The 18,196-nt window shown below is 41.9% G+C and overlaps 1 protein-coding gene and 1 non-coding gene across 3 annotated transcripts in view; one reads left to right on the top strand and one right to left on the bottom strand.

The window, feature by feature from the left end:
- CLDN10 (claudin 10) overlaps positions 1-18,196 on the bottom strand; it is a 127,885-nt gene that overhangs the window by 25,534 nt on the left and 84,155 nt on the right. The window lies entirely within an intron of this gene.
- Positions 8,825-8,931, top strand: LOC132003019 (U6 spliceosomal RNA). The gene has a single exon (XR_009400099.1). It is a non-coding gene; the product is annotated as a U6 spliceosomal RNA (small nuclear RNA).

Genomic DNA, 18,196 nt, shown 5'->3' with positions numbered 1-18,196 from the left:
GCAGCCTTCCTTGCCATTTTGATCTTGAATGTTCCAGCCTCAAGGCTGGCCTGCTTGTGCCCGAGCAGTACGCGTAGGAGAAGCAGTTAAGACATTTTCCCTGGACGTCCGGTCTTGCTCCCAGTTCTGCGAGTCTGTTCTATCAGCGGATGGCTCTGTCACAGTGAACACTGTTCCATATCTTGTTTTACTTTATTTTTTGGGACTGCCACCTTTTGCACCTGAATGAAAAATAAACTCATTCGTGTCTTCATTGCTGTATCGAATTAAACATAAAGATCAAGTTGTCCTTTCAGTTTCTGAGGTCACGAATCTGGGCATAAATAAGAGAACAAAGACGCTGGCTTTATTATGGGGCTATTTGTCCCTTTAAAGTTCTTGCGGTTCTTGGTATGAGCTTTCAAGATTCACTTCTTGCCAAAAGTAACCAAAGGTCTAAAAACCTGTAAATCAGTCCTCTACAATAAAGCTGGTTGCTAACCCTCTGTGTCACACTTTCACTCATTGTGAAGAGTTTCTCAATTCCTCTTTGTCACTGTCTTTTAATATCTTTTTAAATTTTAATTCCAGTATAATTAACATATAGTGTTAATATTAGTTTCAGTTATACAGTATAGAATTCGACTACACTATACATTGCTCAGTGCTCATCACCATAAGTGTGCTCTTGTCACTTTTTGTTTCAACCAAATTGGTACAGAATGAAAGTAGAAGTGATTAGATGTCTGTGAAGAAAAGAGAAGTTTGGACTATAGAATCATCGAAATTTACATTAGGAAGGATGCTGGAGACCATTAGGATACATTCCAGGCTCAGCCCAATTAGTCTATTTCTTGAGATAGTATTTGGTTCATGCTACAATTTCAGGCCGATGGGGTTCAGTGCATATGTTCTGGTTTTGTTGTGTATTGGTTTGACAGCCCTTTAGAAAGTTTTTCTGTGTAATGAGCTCAAACCTCTTTTCCTTTTTTTTTTTTTTTTTTTAAGATTTTATTTATTTACTTGAGAGAGAGAGAGGGCACACAGGGAGAGGGAGAAGCAGACTCCCTGCTGAGCAGAGAGCCTGATGCAGGGCTCAAACCAAGGACTCCAGGATCATGACGCAAGCAGAAGGCAGATGTTTAATGGACTGAGCCACTCAAGCGCCTCAACCCTGTCTCTTTTTCTTCCACCTAAATGCCATCATCTGTGCTGAGACAATACAAGGTAAGTCCTACCCTGGAGCCAGGCAGCAGCCCCGGCAGCTGTGTTGTGTGTGCACGGTCGTGTCATGCTTTGTACGAATGGGAATAAGGGTGAAGATGGTGTGTACACGGTGGGACGCACACATGGTTCCACTTCTGTACTGCTCTTGGTCCCACCTTGTTCCGGTGTGTCAAGCTTCAAAAGAGTTTGGGAAGCACCTGGTACCCCTCATCCTTCTCATCTTTGCTGCTGTTCGAATAGATCACCTTTCTCTATTGACTACAAACTGTCCACTATTCTTTTGTATGATTTGCCTTTTAATGAGCTTTTATCACCTTCTTTCTTGCTCTCCAGTGTATTTCCATTAGGGTCTCTCCGCCATATTGTTTTCTGACTGATCTATTTCTAACCCAGTTTACTATTCAGAAAACACAAAAAATCATGAACCAGGACATTCCCTATGGCGTTTCCTAAAATTCAAAATTGCATGTATTTGGGTTTTGTACTTTATTTCTAGCCTTGTTTGACAGTCTCTTCGTGTCTTCCTCCTGGCAGGTACTAAATTTATTGATTCTTTCTTTCTTTTTTTTTTTTCTTCCAGAAAAAACCCTGAGTCATTTGACACACAAAAATGTATAGTATTGTGCTCTGAAGACTCAAGCAGTTCCTAATTTAATAATAGGTTGGTTCTAGATTTCATTGTTTGGAATCAAAGCTCATTGTGTGTTTTAAAGAAAAGAACTATGAAGAATGGTTTGGTGTTTTAGACCAGCCCCTGAATGTTTACTTAACCGATTATGTAGCTTTCCCTATTGTACTTTAAAAAACATCCATAAGGGGCCCCTGGGTGGCTCAGTGGGTTAAAGCCTCTGACTTCTGCTCAAGTCATGATCTCAGGGTCCTAGGATCGAGCCCCGCATTGGGCTCTCTGCTTAGCCGAGAGCCTGCTTCCTCCTCTCACTCTCTGCCTGCCTCTCTGCCTACTTGTGTTGTGATCTCTGTCTGTCAAATAAATAAATAAATAAATAAATCTTTTTAAAAAAAAATCCATAAACCCAGGGGTGCCTGGGTGGCTCAGTCCGTTAAGTGGTGGACTCTTGATTTCCGTTCAGGTCATGATTTCAGGGTCCTGGGATCGAGCCCCTGTGTAGGCTTCATGCTCGGTGGACATGCTTGTGGTTTCTCTCTCACCCTCTGCCCCTCCTCCTACTCATGTGGGCTCACTCTCTCCGTCTCTCTCTAAAATAAATAAGTAAATTTTTTTTTAATTTTGTTTATTTTTATTTGAGATAGAGAGAGAGCATGAGAGAGAAGAAGGTCAGAGGGTGAAGCAGACTCCCTGTGGAGCTGGAGCCCGATGGGGGACTCAATCCCAGGACTCCAGGATCATGACCTGAGCTGAAGGCTCAACCAACTGAGCCACCCAGGTGCCCCTAATAAGTAAATAAGTAAATCTTAAAAAAAGAATCCATGAATCTGGATCACCATTTCAACATAGTTTCCAGAGGGGAAAAAAAAAAATCCTCCAAGAATTCCAACTTGGAACTCCAAGAAAGACTTTCTTTCTCTCTGCTGCATCACCAGACCACTTATTGAAGCCCAGAATCTCTAGGGGTAATGCCGGGAGTGAGTTTTCCAAAGCTTCTAGTGTATAAGTGTATAACCAGGCTGGGAACCACAGCTCTGACTGGTTGAGATATATATATATATATCATATATATATATATATATATATATATATATATATATGGCTATAAACTGTTAGTTTAGTAAAACAGATGGTGTGCATTATAGAGAGAAAGAAAATGAATCTCTTGGTTGAAAACTTTGAAAAAAGAAATATTCTTTTACTCTGTAAAAGAGTAAAAAAGAGACTGTGGCCCACAATTTCAACTTCAAAGCAGTTGAAAATACCTCAAGGGATCCATAAATTAAGACCTGGATGGCAATGCTATTAGCTCCTTTGCCTGCTGAAACAGACTAGGGTCGTCACGCCTGTGGATTTGATTCATTTCTTTTACTTTTATCCTTTGTCCGTTGTATGAGGTTAGAGAGCCTAAACTCTTTCTTTTTCTTCCCTGGCACGTCCTGCATAATTGCCAAAGAGTTTTATTTTAGAACCCACAAGTGCCTGACCAAAAGATGAAAATGTTAACTTCCTTCAGTACCTAAAGAGCATTATGTAATGAATCAAGCATCTATTTTAAAACGTCTTATATTCTATATATTTCAAAACCTGTTCAGTCAGAAGAAACCTCAGACTAGGCAACAACATACTTCAACATAAGAATATCTAAAAAATAAAAAAAGACTGGATAGAAATTTTTAAAAAATCTCTAAATAAATGGTCTATTTCACTTTAAGATTATAGATTCCCAGATAACCTTTGCAGTTAATCTGCAAACCTATTTACAGAGTACCTTTCCGTTGATAAATGCTTCCTTATTTTCTTCAGGATTCAGTTCACTGAAATTTTTATTTACTTATTCATGATGATCTATCCTTAATTTTTTTTTAAAGATTTTATTTATTTACTTGACAAACAGAGATCACAAGTAGGCAGAGACAAAGGGGGAAGCAGGCTCCCTGCTGAGCAGAGGGCCCAATGTGGGGCTTGAGATCCCAGGACCCTGGGATGATGACCTGAGCTGAAGGCAGAGGCTTTAACCCACTGAGCCACCCCGGTGCCCCCATTCTTTGAATATTGTGTGAATACAGCTAAAAAGTTGTTTCTCCAAGTTATTCAAAGTAACATCTTAATTAACTAACAGTATTCTGGTCTTTACAAAAAACCGTGGATTTTTTTCCAATATGATGATACTAATTTATCTATAAATTAATAAATTTGACAAGGAGCCATCGAATGTCCTGAAAGATATTCTGAACTTTTCCCCTTTTGAGACCTACACCACTGAGATTAGCATTGGAAGTTATTTCTTTGGCATTATTATGCTTATTAAGGATAAATAGAGGACTCCCCCCACCCCCTGCCCCAGGGTTGTTTAATAGGAGTGAAACCAGTTTAGCCGACTTAACAGGAGATTTGGAGAAATTCTTGAGATTCAACTCACCTGCCAAACAACACAGGTGTGCCTCTTAACTCAAGGATTTTCTAGGCATCAAATTTGGTTTCAGTAGACATTAGCTCCTTTCTAGACGCAAGGGAGGTGGGTGCTGCTAATCAGCTGGGAAGAAACTAAGTTCTGATAAAGTAGTATTAACTAAAACAACTACCCAGAAGCCAAATACTGTTACACCATGTTAGAGAAGACATTAATGCCGATACTAAGAGAGTAAAATAGCATATCTGTGTTCTTTTTCCTTCTATTTTCCCTAAGACTCTGTTTATCTTAATGCTCTACACTAATTCTATCGAGGCAAATTCTATGATATTTATAATCTGCTTAGCAGGAAAGCTACTACAGAGTGATAGGAGTATTATGGGAATGAACACTCATGTTTATCATTGCATCATTAATCATATATTTGTGTGTATATATGTATGTATGTATATATATATAATTTTTCTGCAAATTATGAGGAAACAGTATTTTTATTTTGGCATTTGGTATTGTCTAAGGCTGTACTGTATCAGAACAGTTCACGGGGTGGGGGGGCGCCTGGGTGGCTCAGTCTGTTAAGCCTCTGCCTTCAGCTCGAGTCAAGATCCAAGGGTTCTGGGATCGAGTCCTGCATCCGGCTCCTTGCTCTTTGGGGAGCATGCTTCTCCCTCTGTGTGCTGCTCCCTCCACTTGTGCTCTCTCTCTCTGACAAATAAATAAATAAAATCTAAAAAAAAAAAAAAGAAGAAGAATGTTTCAATGGACTTGTTGCAAGTTGGTGACATGTGTTTTGTGGACTTGTTTTTCCTGCATTACATTTAAAATGCACTAAATCCCTGGCTAAATGTAACAAGTCAGGAAACAACAGGTGTTGGTGAGGATGTGGAGAAAGGGGAACCCTCCTACACCGTTAGTGGGAATGCAAGCTGGTGCAGTCATTCTGGGAAATGGCATGGAGGTTCCTCAAAAAGTTGAAAATAGAGCTATCCTACGACCCAGCAATCGCACTACTGGGTATTTACCCTAAAGATACAAATGTAGTGATCCGAAGGGACATGTGCACCTGAATGTTTATAGCAGCAATGTCCACAATAGCCAAACTATGGAAAGAGCCCAGATGTTCATCGACAGATGAATGGATAAAGAAGATGTGATATATATAGACAATGGAATACTACTCAGCCATCAAAAAAAATGAAATCTCGCCATTTGCAACCACAGGGATGGAACTAGAGAGTGTTAAGCTAAGTGAAATAAGTCAGTCAGAGAAAGACAATTATCATATGATCTCACTTGTATGTGGAATTTAAGAAACAAAACAGGATCGTCGGGGAAGGGAGGAAAAATGAAACGAGACAGAATCAGAGAAGGAGACAAACCACAAGAGACTCTTAATCATGGGAAACAAACGGAGAGTTGCAGGAGGGGAGGGAGAGGGGAGGGTAACTGGGTGTTGGACATTAAGGAGGACACGTGATGTAAAAGACTGATGAATGACTGAATACCTCTGGAACTAATAATACTCTATGTTAATTAATTGAATTTAAATATAAAAAATGCTTTCATTCCCAATTCTGAGGTACTTGGGGCCATCTAGATTCCTCTTGATCCTCTGGAGGGGTAAGTTTTGGCCCCCAGTAGCTCACAGCTGTCCTGATGAATACCCCTCCAGCCAGAAAGGACTCTCACTCAGGGATGCTAGAATCTTCCCGTGCGTGCTTGCAGATCGGTTGGTTGTATTTCGCGAGTCAATAAGCATCTCATGAATCCTAATAAGTCCTACCCACTCCGATTGGGCAGCAAGTAAATCTGTATGTTTAGGACAAGTCAGGTTGTTTTTTTTTTTTTTTTTTTTCCTCTGAGTTGCAGCTTCCTAATTAATAAAATGAAGGAGTTATTCTGATGGTCTCCAAGACCACTTGGAGCTCTGAAAGTCTCTGAGTCTCATTCCTAATGATCTTGACCAGCCATAGACCAAATCAACAAGGAGAGAAGAAAGGCAAGCATTTTCCTTTGCTGTCTTCCATGCTTTCTTTTCTTTTTTTTTAGTTTTATTTATCTGACAGAGATCACAAGTAGGCAGAGAGGCAGGCAGAGAGAGATGAGGAAGCAGGCTCCCTGCAGAGCAGAGAGCCCGACGACTCGGGGCTCCATCCCAGGACCCTGGGATCATGACCTGAGCCGAAGGCAGAGGCTTTAACCCCCTGAGCCCCCCAGGTGCCCCCATGCTTTCTTTTCTATCAACCATTTCCTGCCATCGCTCTCGCTCCTTTGCTTTATTGAAAGGACTGTATATGTACAGGTGTGTGTGTTGCGGGGGAGGGGTTGGGCATGAAGATAATATGATTTTATTTTATTTTATTTTCAATTCTTATTTTTGCTTATGAAAAACGTGATTAAAGCAGGGTAGTTGGATTCGCTAATGAAGCGGGGTGATGTAGGGGACAGAAGGCAAACGAGGAATCAGGCAAGAGAAAGTATTTGGTAGCGTGTCAACAAAGAAGAGGTTGATGCAGGAGCAGAGGGAGAAAAGCCAGGAAGCAAGAGGGAGATTAATCCAAGGGAAAGAAGGGGGGGGGGGGGGGGGGTTGTCCAAAGGGAAGTGTGGCAACGGTAGGAAATTTAACTAGACAACAGTTGAAAGTCAGGATGGACAGTTACATGACAGAAGAAGGGGAACAGAAACGTAGGGGAGGGGGCCAGGGGACCACCAAACAGTGGTTGGGAAGAGAATCTTTGCAGTGAAAAAGGAGACGGATGGGCACAAGAGAGGATGGAGATTGCGTCCACAGCCCTCGCCTTCCCACGAGTGTGTGTAAGGGGGGAAGCAGAACATTCCAGTGACCGTTACATAGGAAGAGATTTTCCCTCTCTGCGGTCCTCTAGATACAACTGGTGAGAATGTATTCCAAAGTACACAGGAGCTCCATGTTTACTGTTTGGCTTGCTTCATGGCAAACATTATTGGATGTTTACAACGAATTCTTTAAGGGTCAAAAATGCAAATTCTTACAGAAACATACCCAGAAGCAAATAATTGATGATGATTCCTTCCAAAATGTAGGCTTTCTTCTACTTTTATCTACTAAAACTTGTATGGGTACCTTTTAGGTACAGTCACCCAATTAGTAACAACCCCATGAAGTGGGTTGTTATCATTCCCTTGTAGATAGAGATGAGGAAACCAAACAAAAGACAGGTGAAGTCACTTACTCTAGGAGGTGGTGGAAGCCAGGCTTGGTCCTAGAGTCACAGTCTTTTGTACTATGTTGCCTCCTACCAACACAACTCTGTGAAGTTGTGTATTCCATCAATATCCACTGGGTAGAGGCGCCTGGGTGGCTCAGAGGGTTTAAAGCCTCTGCCTTCAGCACCGGTCATGGTCTCAGGGTCCTGGGATCAAGCCCTGCATCAAGCTCTCTGCCCGGTGGAGAGCCTGCTTCCTAACCCTTCTCTCTCTCTCTGCCTGCCTCTCTGCCCACTTGTGATCTCTCTGTCAAATAAATAAATAAAATCTTAAAAAAAAAATCCCTGGGTATATGACCAAATACAGACATAAAATGAATCAACACAATTCTAGATGCTTTGTTTTTATCTTTATTTTTCAGAGAGTGGCTTTTATAGTCAGAGGTATTTGAACAGGATACCTAATTTCCTTATTTAATAATAATTTCCTTATTTAATTTCATCGTGCGATAAGTCTTTTAAGAGATGAACTGGAGTTCATCACATGCTGTTTAATGATGTCCCAGGCAATGCTGATTCATTGTATCACAGTTGGTTTCTGCAACACTTTTCTTGAAATGTACGCGTGTTTGTGCATGTGTAGATGAAGAAATGTACACGCATGTGTATGTACGTCTATGCATGTGCACACACACATTATAAAAAGTTCATTGGAGTACTCTGTTCTGTCTATTCCATGCTTTGGGTCCTGTGCCACGCTCGTTAGAATTCAAGAATTTTCCCTTACAGCCCTTTTCTCTCACTGTCCTGAATTGGGGGTTTTCTGTGGTGTAAGGAATTCCCCTTGCTCTGGACTGTCTTTCTTATGTTTATTTTGTTTTCTAATGACGTTTGGGACCCATCTTAGCTAAAGAACAGTGCGCTGCAATAAAACAAAGGAAAAGGGTCCCATTCAGATGTAAAATGCAAGGGTTTTGTTTTTGGTTTTGCTTTTTTCCCTTTTTCACTAGGTACTTCTGAGTTGTTTCTGGAAGGGTTAGATCCCATGGGCTCACCGACAGCAGGGCGGGATGTTTTTTGTTTTTTGTTTTTGTTTTTTCACATCCGCAATACTTGTTCCATCTGACTATATAATTATTATATTACTCTGAAACCCAAGTTTCTTCATTTCCAAAGTTCACGTTCTTATTTGTTTAAATGATATCCTAGTCATTCAAATTCTGAAGCCGTTTAAAGATATGTGCTTAAAAATTTAAAAAAAAAAAATACAAATACTGAAACATTCCAGGGGCACCTGGCTGGCTCAGTCGGAAGAGTACGTGACTCTTGATCCTCGGGGTTATAAGTTCAAGCCCCACGTTGGGTATAGAGATTGTTTAAATAAAACGTAAGTGCTCACGTCAGCAGCACAGATACTAAAATTGGAAGGATACAGAGAAGATTAGCATGGCCCCTGTGTGAGGATGACGTACAAATTCTCGAAGCGTTCCATGTTAAAAAAAAAAAAGACAAGAAAAAGAAAAAAAAACGTAACTAAAAAAATTCCAGACATTACCTCCTCTTACCTGATGATGAGAGAAGTTTGGAATATTGCACTGAGATATCAGGGAGGCAGATGTGTGTGTATCAGAGAAACAAAGAGACGGAAGTAAAAGGGAAACCAGAGTAATGTGTAATAACAGAGGAAGATGTGTTCTCTCTCATTTTTTTGGAGATATATTGAGTTCGGGGAGAGCTTGCGCATGCGCACATGCAAGTTGGGGGGGAGCGGAAGGAATCCCAAGCAGACTCCTTGCTGAGCATGAACCCCACGACCTGCAGCTCAACCCCACAACGCAGAGATCACGACCTGAGCTGAAATCGAGAGTCAGATGTTTAACTGACTGAGCCACCCGGGCGCCTCAGATGTTTTCTCTTTAAAACCTGGATTGGGTGGCACCTGGGTGGCTCAGTGGGTGAAGCCTCTGCCTCCGGCTCAGGTCATGATCCCAGGGTCCTGGCATCGAGCCCCACATCGGGCTCTCTGCTCAGTGGGTACCCTGCTTCCCCCTCTCTCTCTGCCTGCCTCTCTGTCTCCTTGTGATCTCCGTTTGTCAAATAAATAAAATCTTCAAAAAAAAAGAAAGATGACAAAGAATTTTTCAGATGAGCTTATATGTATGTGTGGAATGAGGAGGGAAGCAAAACAAACTTGTAACGAGAAGCACCTTATAACCAAACGTTATTATTTTTTTAAGATTTTATTTATTTATTTGACAGAGATCACAGCAGGCAGAGATGCTGGCAGAGAGAGAGAGGAGGAAACAGGCTCCCTGCTGAGCAGAGAGCCGGATGCGGGACTCGATCCCAGGACCCTGAGATCATGACCTGAGCCAAAGGCAGAGGCTTTAACCCACTGAGCCACCCAGGCGCCCCTTTGGTTTTTTTGTTTTTTGTTTTTTTTTTAATTTTTAAATTTTTTTAAAAGATTTTATTTATTTATTTGACAGACAGATCTCACAAGTAGGCAGAGAGGCAGGCAGAGAGAGGGGGAAGCAGGCTTCCTGCGGAGCAGAGAGCCTGATGCCGGGCTCAAAACCAGGACCCTGAGATCATGACCTGAGCTGAAGGCAGAGGCTTAACCCACTGAGCCACCCAGGCGCCCCAACATTATGTTTTATTTGCTTGATGTGCCCCAAAGGCAAGTTCTCTTGCCCATTGATCTTTGTGCTGCATTTCCTCTCCCATATGCTTGAGGGCATCCCCAATGGCCACAGAACTTGTGGAACGCCCCTTTGAGGATATGACTGAGAAAGCAGAGGCAGCCAGCAACTGCGGAACATCCCTGAAACCTGGGAGGAACCAATGATTGTTGCGGGAACAGTGGCTAGAAAAAGTTACAGCCAGGCGGCCGGTTTGACATTTGGGGATTCCAAGCGCTTGGGGGAAGCCATTGTAAGAGCTGAGGATTCCCTGCCTCGAGAAGCTCAAACAGCTATATGGTTGGCTCAGTTTTTGCTTTCATGGTGAGCACGGCATTATGCATTCATTGAAACAATTCAAAGTGTAGTTATTGGGGGCCTATCACACTCCAGGTGTCCTTTCCTGTAGATGCGGCGAGTGAAATGGACAGAATCTCCGAATCTCCACCGGAACACAGCGCACCTTCCATCGGTGGGGGCAAGAGTAAGTAAGAGAAATGGTTAGTGTATCAGACGATAGATGCTAGGGAGAAAGACATTAAGACAGTGCGCCCGGGGGCATTCTACCACGTGTGGGGGGGGGGGGGGGGGCTGGCTTTTAAATTTTAGTTAGATGGCCAGAGGAGGGCTCCCTGAGAAGATGACTTTTGGGTAAAGACCTGAAGGAAAGAGGGAGCTAGCCATCTGGCTGGTTTTCTGCAGAGCACTCCCGGAGCAGGGAGCACTTGGGACTTGTCTGAGCAACAGTGGAGGGGTCCGCCCGGCTGCGGCAGGGGGAGCAAAGGGGAGCGTGGTGGGACATGAGGACAGAGAGAGAACCGGGTCTGTGTGTGTGACGCTGTAGGCCCATGTGTGCATCTGAGGGTCTGTGTCTGTCTCTACTGTGTGCTTATCTGTGTGTTCATGTGTCTTTGTGGGTCTGTGTGTGCGCATGCCTCTTGATGTGTTTGGGAATGTGTATACGCGTGGGGTGTCAACAGTTCATGCAGGGCTCTGTAAATCCTAACAAATTTGGCTTTTACTCTGACTGCAAAGAGGAGACGTCGGCCGGTTTTGTGAGAAGAAGTATCCAATCTCCGTTCTGGGATCGGTCAGAACTGGGAGGTCTGTAGAGGAACGAGGGTGCCGATTGGGAGGCTAGTGCCATAACCCTGCTGGGTGACGGCGGTGGCTTTGACCAAGAGGGTAGAAGTGCAGTGGTGAGAGACGCTCAGACTTTGCATTTTGGGTCTCCTTTGAAGCTAGAACTGGTGAGATTTGCTGCTGACGGGCTGGGAAGTATGACAGAAAAGTAGAAGTCAAGGAAGACATCAGGGCTTTGGCCTCAGGCACTGGAAGGGCAGATTGTTTCCTGAGATGAGGAAAGCTCTTAGGGAGCAGATTGAGCGGTGGAAACAAGAGTTCAGTATCACAGACCCTGAGTTCCAACGCGCAGCAGACCTCCAGGAGGAGGAGGAGCCAAGTTGGATATATAAGTCCAGAGCTGAGGGAGAGCTTCAGGCTTAAAAAGTACGCTTTGGGGCGCCTGGGTGGCTCAGTGGGTTAGGCTGCTGCCTTCGGCTCAGGTCATGATCTCGGGGTCCCGGGATCGAGTCCCGCATCGGGCTCTCTGCTCAGCAGGGAGCCTGCTTCCTCCTCCCTCTCTCTCTGCCTCTCTGCCTACTTGTGATCTCTGTCTGTCAAATAAATAAATAAAATCTTAAAAAAAAAAAAAAAAGGACGCTTTGGGGGTGCCTGGGTGGCTCAGTGGGTTAAAGCCTCTGCCTTCGGCTCAGGTCATGATCCCAGGGTCCTGGGATCCAGCCCCATGTTGGTCTCCCTGCTTAGCGGGGAGTCTGCTCATCCTTCTCCCTCTACTGCCCCTCCCCCCAGCTCTTGCTCTCTCTCTCTCTCTCTCAAATAAAACCTTTTTAAAAAATTCTATAACAATATAGTTCTTCTATATTTATGTCTATTTTACTTTGTACTAAAATAATTAGTTTGGTATCATTTAAAAACGATGGCACACATGTTTTATAGTTCTAAAATGCTGGAGTTAGAAAGCACTTAAAACTTACTTAATTCAACATTTTGTAGAGGACGAAATCAGAATCCATAAGGGATTTCTTAATGTATGTTGAGTATAAAGTGAATATTGCAGTACCCGTAGCAATGGGAATAACATTTTGTGCATGCTCCTCTTCAAAAATAGTAAATTTGAAAAAGCATCCAAGTTTAGTGCAGAAGAAAAATCGAAATTACAAGCATGGTTTGACTACTTAGAAGTTGAAAACTGTCATATTCAATACAGGTTTTCCTCCAAGATGTATCTGTGCCGATAAAATATTTACGAGTATATTGCTAGGAGGTTTTCGTTTCAGGTTAATGCAGCGTCATCTTTATAAATGACTTTTGAATAGTAACATGAAAAGAAAGGAAGTAACAATTGAATTGATGCTGATAATACGGCAGACCTAACAGACACACCTCTTTTCGTGGTTCAAAGCTATAGATGTTTCTATGTTGATTTAGGGTTTGTAAAGAATTAATAAAAAGATCTAAAGAACAAAGTTGATGTCATGTTTTGCCTGCAATTATTACAAACTGCCACACCTCTAGGATTTGGGACATAAATCTTTCTGACAAACAAATATGCCCTAAGTCAACTCCTTCCCCACCATGCAATTCATCCACACATGCAATCCTATAGAGTTAACCAATGTTTTGTTTCCCAATCAAAACACTACATGAAAGATTATATTGTAATTTTTTGACATGTTACATAAAGCAGCCAATGAAATTTGGTTAAGTAACATGAATGATATTCTGTTTAGTTTCTAGATTTTGTATACCGTTGAGGAGAAAAGCAAATAATAAAAATTCCCATTATTTTCATGTTAATTTCCAGGTGAAAGGGATAAGATCAAATAAATTAAAGCACTAATGTTATAAAGAAGACATGAACAGACATTTCTGCAAGGAAGACATCCAAATGGCCAACAGACACATGAAGAAGTGTTCAACATCACTCGGCATCAAGGAAATACAAATCAAAACCACAATGAGATACCACCTCACACCACTCAGAATGGCTAAACTTAACAAGTCAGAAAATGACAGACTGACAAGGAGGTGAAGAAAGGGGAACCCTCCTCCACTGCTGGTGGGAATGCAAGCTGGTGCAGCCACTCTGGAAAACAGTATGGAGGATCAATTTTCAATTTTCAAAAAATTGAAAATAGAGCTACCCTATGACCCAGCAATTGCACTACTGAGTATTTACCCCAAAGTTTCAGATGTAGTGATACAAAGGGACACATGCACCCCAATGTTTATAGCAGCAATGTCCACAATAGCCAAACGATGGAAAGATGAACTATGATGAACTATGTTCATCAATAAATGAATGGATAAAGAAGATTATATATACATATATATGTATATATATGATGGAATATTATGCAGCCATAAAAATTGAAATCTTGCCATTTGCAATGACGTGGATGGAACTAGAGGTTATTATGCTAAGCAAAATAAGTCAACTGGAGAAAGATAATTATCATATGATCTCACTGATATGGGGAATTTGAGAAACAAGACAGGATCATAAGGGAAGGGAAGGAAGAATGAAACAAGATGAAACCAGAGAGGGAGACAAACTATGAGACTCTTAATCTCAGGAAACAAACCGAGGGTTGCTGGAGTGGAAGGGGTGGGAAGGAGGGGGTGGCGGGTGATGGACACTGGGGAGGGTCTGTGCTATGCGGAGCACTGTGAACTGTGTAAGACTGATGCATCACAGACCTGTACCCCTGAAACAAATAATACGTCACATGTTAATTGAAAAAATAAAAAAAATTACTTAATTTTTTAAAAAGCACTGATGTTATAAAACTGTATATACAATACTATGGACATTTGATAAATAGTCATTGAATTTATATTCAAAAAGGACAACTTACAATATTGGATGGAATGTTAAGCATACTCTCAACTACCTGTAAATGTCTAACTTTTTATTTATTCTTTCAACTAAATAATCTTTAAATGAAGAGAAAGTCATATTCCTTCAAATTATACTCTTGCAGCAAATATGGGGCCTTAGTTTATACTTCAAATGATCAAATTAATTCTCAAATGATTGATCTTTTTGTCTCTCAAAACCCATTTGTACATACATATATAGATAATATATTCGTCATTAAAAAATTTTCCTATACAGCGTTTGGAAGCACACAATATGAAATTAGGAAAATGCAGTATGTTTTTTTCATTTGTTTTGCTGTTTTTTTTGGTTTTGCTTTTTTAAAGTAATCTCTACACCCAACATGGGACTCAAACTCACAGCCGCAAGATCAAGAGTCACATGCCTGGAGAGTCTGGCTGGCTCAGTCTGCAGAGCATGTGACTCTTTTTTTTTTTTTTAAAGATTTTATTTATTTACTTGACAGAGAGAGAGAGAGAGAGATCACAAGTGATCACAAGTGGGCAGAAAGGCAGGCAGAGGGGGAGGGGAAAGTAGGTTCCCTGCAGAACAGAGAGCCCGATGTGGGGCTCCATCCCAGGACCCTGAGATCATGACCTGAGCCGAAGGCAGAGGCTTAATCCTCTGAGCCACCCAGGTGCCCCGAGCATGTGACTCTTGATCTTGGGGTTGTAAGTTCAAACCCCACGTTGCGTACAGAGATTACTTAAGAATGAAAAAATCTTGGGGCACCTGGGTGGCTCAGTCAGTTGAGCCTCTGCCTTCAGCTCAGGTCCTGAACTCAGGGTTCTGGGATTGAGCCCAGCATCTCAGGCTCCCTGCCCAATGGGGAGTCTACTTCTCCCTCCCCTCATACCTCTCCCCCTAGCTGGTGCTCTCTCTCTCTCTCACTCTCAAATAAATAAAATCTTCTTTAAAAATGTAAAAATCTTGGGGTAGCTGGGTGGCTCAGTGGGTTAAGCCTCTGCCTTTAGCCAAGGTCATAATCTCAGGGTCCTGGGATAGAGCCCCACATCGGGCTCTCTGCTCAGTAGGGAGCTGCTTCCCCCTTTCTCTCTGCCTACTTGTGATCTCTGTCTGTCAAGTAAATAAATAACATCTTAAAAAAATTTTTTTAAATCTTGGAAAAGAAGAGTTGCGTGCTCTACCAACTGAGCCCCCAACGTGCCCTTGCTTTGCTCTGTTTGTAAGCTGAGTTAACTACCTGTAGTGTAGTAGGAATTGCCACTTAGCAACTTGACCCACAGATCAGAATCACCACTTTCTTGTATCCTTGTTCCCAACACCCAATTAATTTTGACTTTCATGACACTTGGTTTTACTGATTTAGGGAAAACCAAGCTCAGCTCTAAGTAGCATACATCTCCACAATCCTCCCCAGTTGAAATGGCACTCTTCTCACCACCTGGGAAGCTCTGGCTGACTCTTGGTCTCAGGGCAGGAGACTTCTCCAAAGAGTGGATATGAGACCCCCTTACATATATGCTAGTGCTTGTTTAACCTAACCAGTGAACAGATGTGTAGGGGGTCCTTAGCGATTATGGTTTCTAAAAAATCCAAAAAAACTATGGTTATGATTATGACTCTTAAGTTTACAACTTTTTTTCATTATTGACAGAATATAATATGCATACTTCAAGGAGTACGGTATTTTATTTCAGGCCAAGTAGGGCCAAAGATGAACCACATTTGTGACTACATTTATTTTATTTATCTTTTAAAGATTTTATTTATTTATTTGCCAGAGAGAGAGAGCATAAGCAGGGGGAGAAGCAGGCAGAGGGAGAAGAAGGCTCCTTGCTGAGCAGGAAGCCCAATGTAGGACTTGATCTCAAGACCCCGAGGTCATGACCTGATTTGATGGTAGACACTTAGCCGACTGAGCCACCCAGGCATCCCTGTGACCACATTTTAAAACTAACTTTTAAAGCACATACATTCATATTCTAAATCAAATAATCCTTGCGTAGATGAAATAATGGAGTTGAAACACAATCACGTCTTCCTCCTGTCTGAATTCCCATGATTGTAAAGTAACAAACATAGAATATCATTCTTACATATGAAAAACGGAAAGTCAGTGCAGTGTTGGAAATTTTTTGGTCATGTTTTGTTTTTTTGTCCTCAAATTTGGGTGCGAGGTATGGAAGTAGCCTGGGAGTGGCATTTCAAGGACCTGGCCCCCAGTACCAGCTGTGACTACTTTGTTAATTTACGTTTACTTTGGCCCATTGTGAATGGGTTGAAGAGATTCTGTAGAATTGTTCCTGGCTCTAAACTTAGAAGGAGGAAATAAAAAATTCAAGAGGAGGATATTGTTTCCTCCTCCCCTTCCAACAGTGTTGGCAAAGGGGAAACAGGAAGGAACGGGAGAGGCAGAGGGAAAGAGGGATAAGGAGAGAAAGGAAGGTTCGAACGGAACCCAAGTGACTGGAGTGTAATGTGGTCCATCCACACCGGGAACCCGCAGGTGAGTTAGAAACACCGAGAAATCCCCCTCACCACCTCCAGAGATTTACTCTTCTTTCTCCAATCTTGCTTACCTTTTGCTCATCCCTACCCCAGTTGCCCCACTCCCTCCTACTCATGGCCACTAGCTTATATTTGCCTCTTTTAGTTGGAAGCAAAGAACAGTAGTCAACAGCCCCATCATTCCAAGCTCTTCCCTGTCCCAGATGTTAGGAAGGAAAGACAGAGCGAGTTTTCAGTTTTATGGGCAAACAGCCCGATTCCCTTAGATCTATGCTGGGTATGTGTCAGTGTTTATTCTCGAGGCTGGAATTAAGCAACCTGCGGAAGGTCCCACAGCAGATTACCGCTGGAACCAGGTTTATCATGGACAGCTGCTGAGTTCCCACTGTGAGGGCGGGGCCACAGGGCCATGGGGCCTTTCCAATGGGTGTTCCAAATCCCACACTTGTCAACTGCAAGGAGCTTCCTATGCCCATGGTTGTGAACAAGCCTTATTAAACATAACATTCAAAAGAGCCCAAGTGGGGCACCTGGGTGGCTCAGTGGGTTAAGCATCTGCTTTTGGCTCAGGTCACGATCCCGCGATCCTGGGATCGAGTCCTGCATTTTCTCCCTCTGCCTCTGCCTCTCTCTCTCTCATGAATAAATAAACTTAAAAGAATCTTTAAAAAAAAGCCTAGGTGCCAAAACCTCCAAACTTTACTTTTTTTTTTTTTAAAGATTTTATTTATTTATTTGAGAGAGAGAAAACCTTCAACATTTAGAAGGACTGCATATCACTTTCAGTTCTAAATAAAAAGTGTCATAGGTAGTAAACTGATATTGTTAGTGTCTATGGAAAGCAATATTCCAGCAAACACAAAGTTTAACTCAATTACTCACACTCTTAAGTTATGGTTGATGATATTTTTACAGGTAACAAAGGGAGCCAACTTTAATAATTAATATCATTTCTCACGCAGAAGCACTAGCCAGCACCTAATTTTTGTTTAGCTTTTTCTGATATTTTCAAATATGCCACGTGTTTCCCATCTAATCCAGACTAACAACTAAGAGGTACTCTCTCGTAACTTAATATGTATCCTGCTGGATTTCAGTGGTAGACAATTCTTAAAGATAAATGTTTATTAAACAATCAGATTATCCTTTGAAAGCTGAATAAGAACCAAAAGAATCATAAACACTTGAGCTCAAAACAATGAGTGCCTTATTTTCACAGTTTTCCTTAAAAAAAAAAAAAAAAAAGGAATATGCAAGTGTTGTTATGATAATATACCGGAAAAATAGAAAATATAACATCAATAAAATTAAGCTGTCTCGTGGTTAGCCTTATTGCCCATTTCCCTTTATATATTATTAAAGTCCTTGTCTAATGCGATAGCTTTCTTCCAGCTACATGTTTCTGACTGAAATTTTTAAAAACTTTCATAAAATCAGATCCATTTTCTAAACTAATTGATTTCATCATGGGTTTTATACCAGTGAATGTGGCAAGTCTTTAAGAGTCATGTACCATGGGGCTCCTGGGTGGCTCAGTGGGTTAAAGCCTCTGCCTTCGACTCAGGTCATGATCCCGGGGTCTTGGGATCAAGCCCCTCATTGAGCTCTCTGCTCAGCAGGGAGCCTGCTTCCCCCTCTCTCTCTGC

Source organism: Mustela nigripes, chromosome 15, assembly GCF_022355385.1.
Source record: "Mustela nigripes isolate SB6536 chromosome 15, MUSNIG.SB6536, whole genome shotgun sequence".
NCBI classification, from domain to species: Eukaryota; Metazoa; Chordata; class Mammalia; order Carnivora; family Mustelidae; genus Mustela; species Mustela nigripes.
Note: the sequence above shows the minus strand (reverse complement) of the source record. Positions and strands in the feature narration are given on the sequence as shown.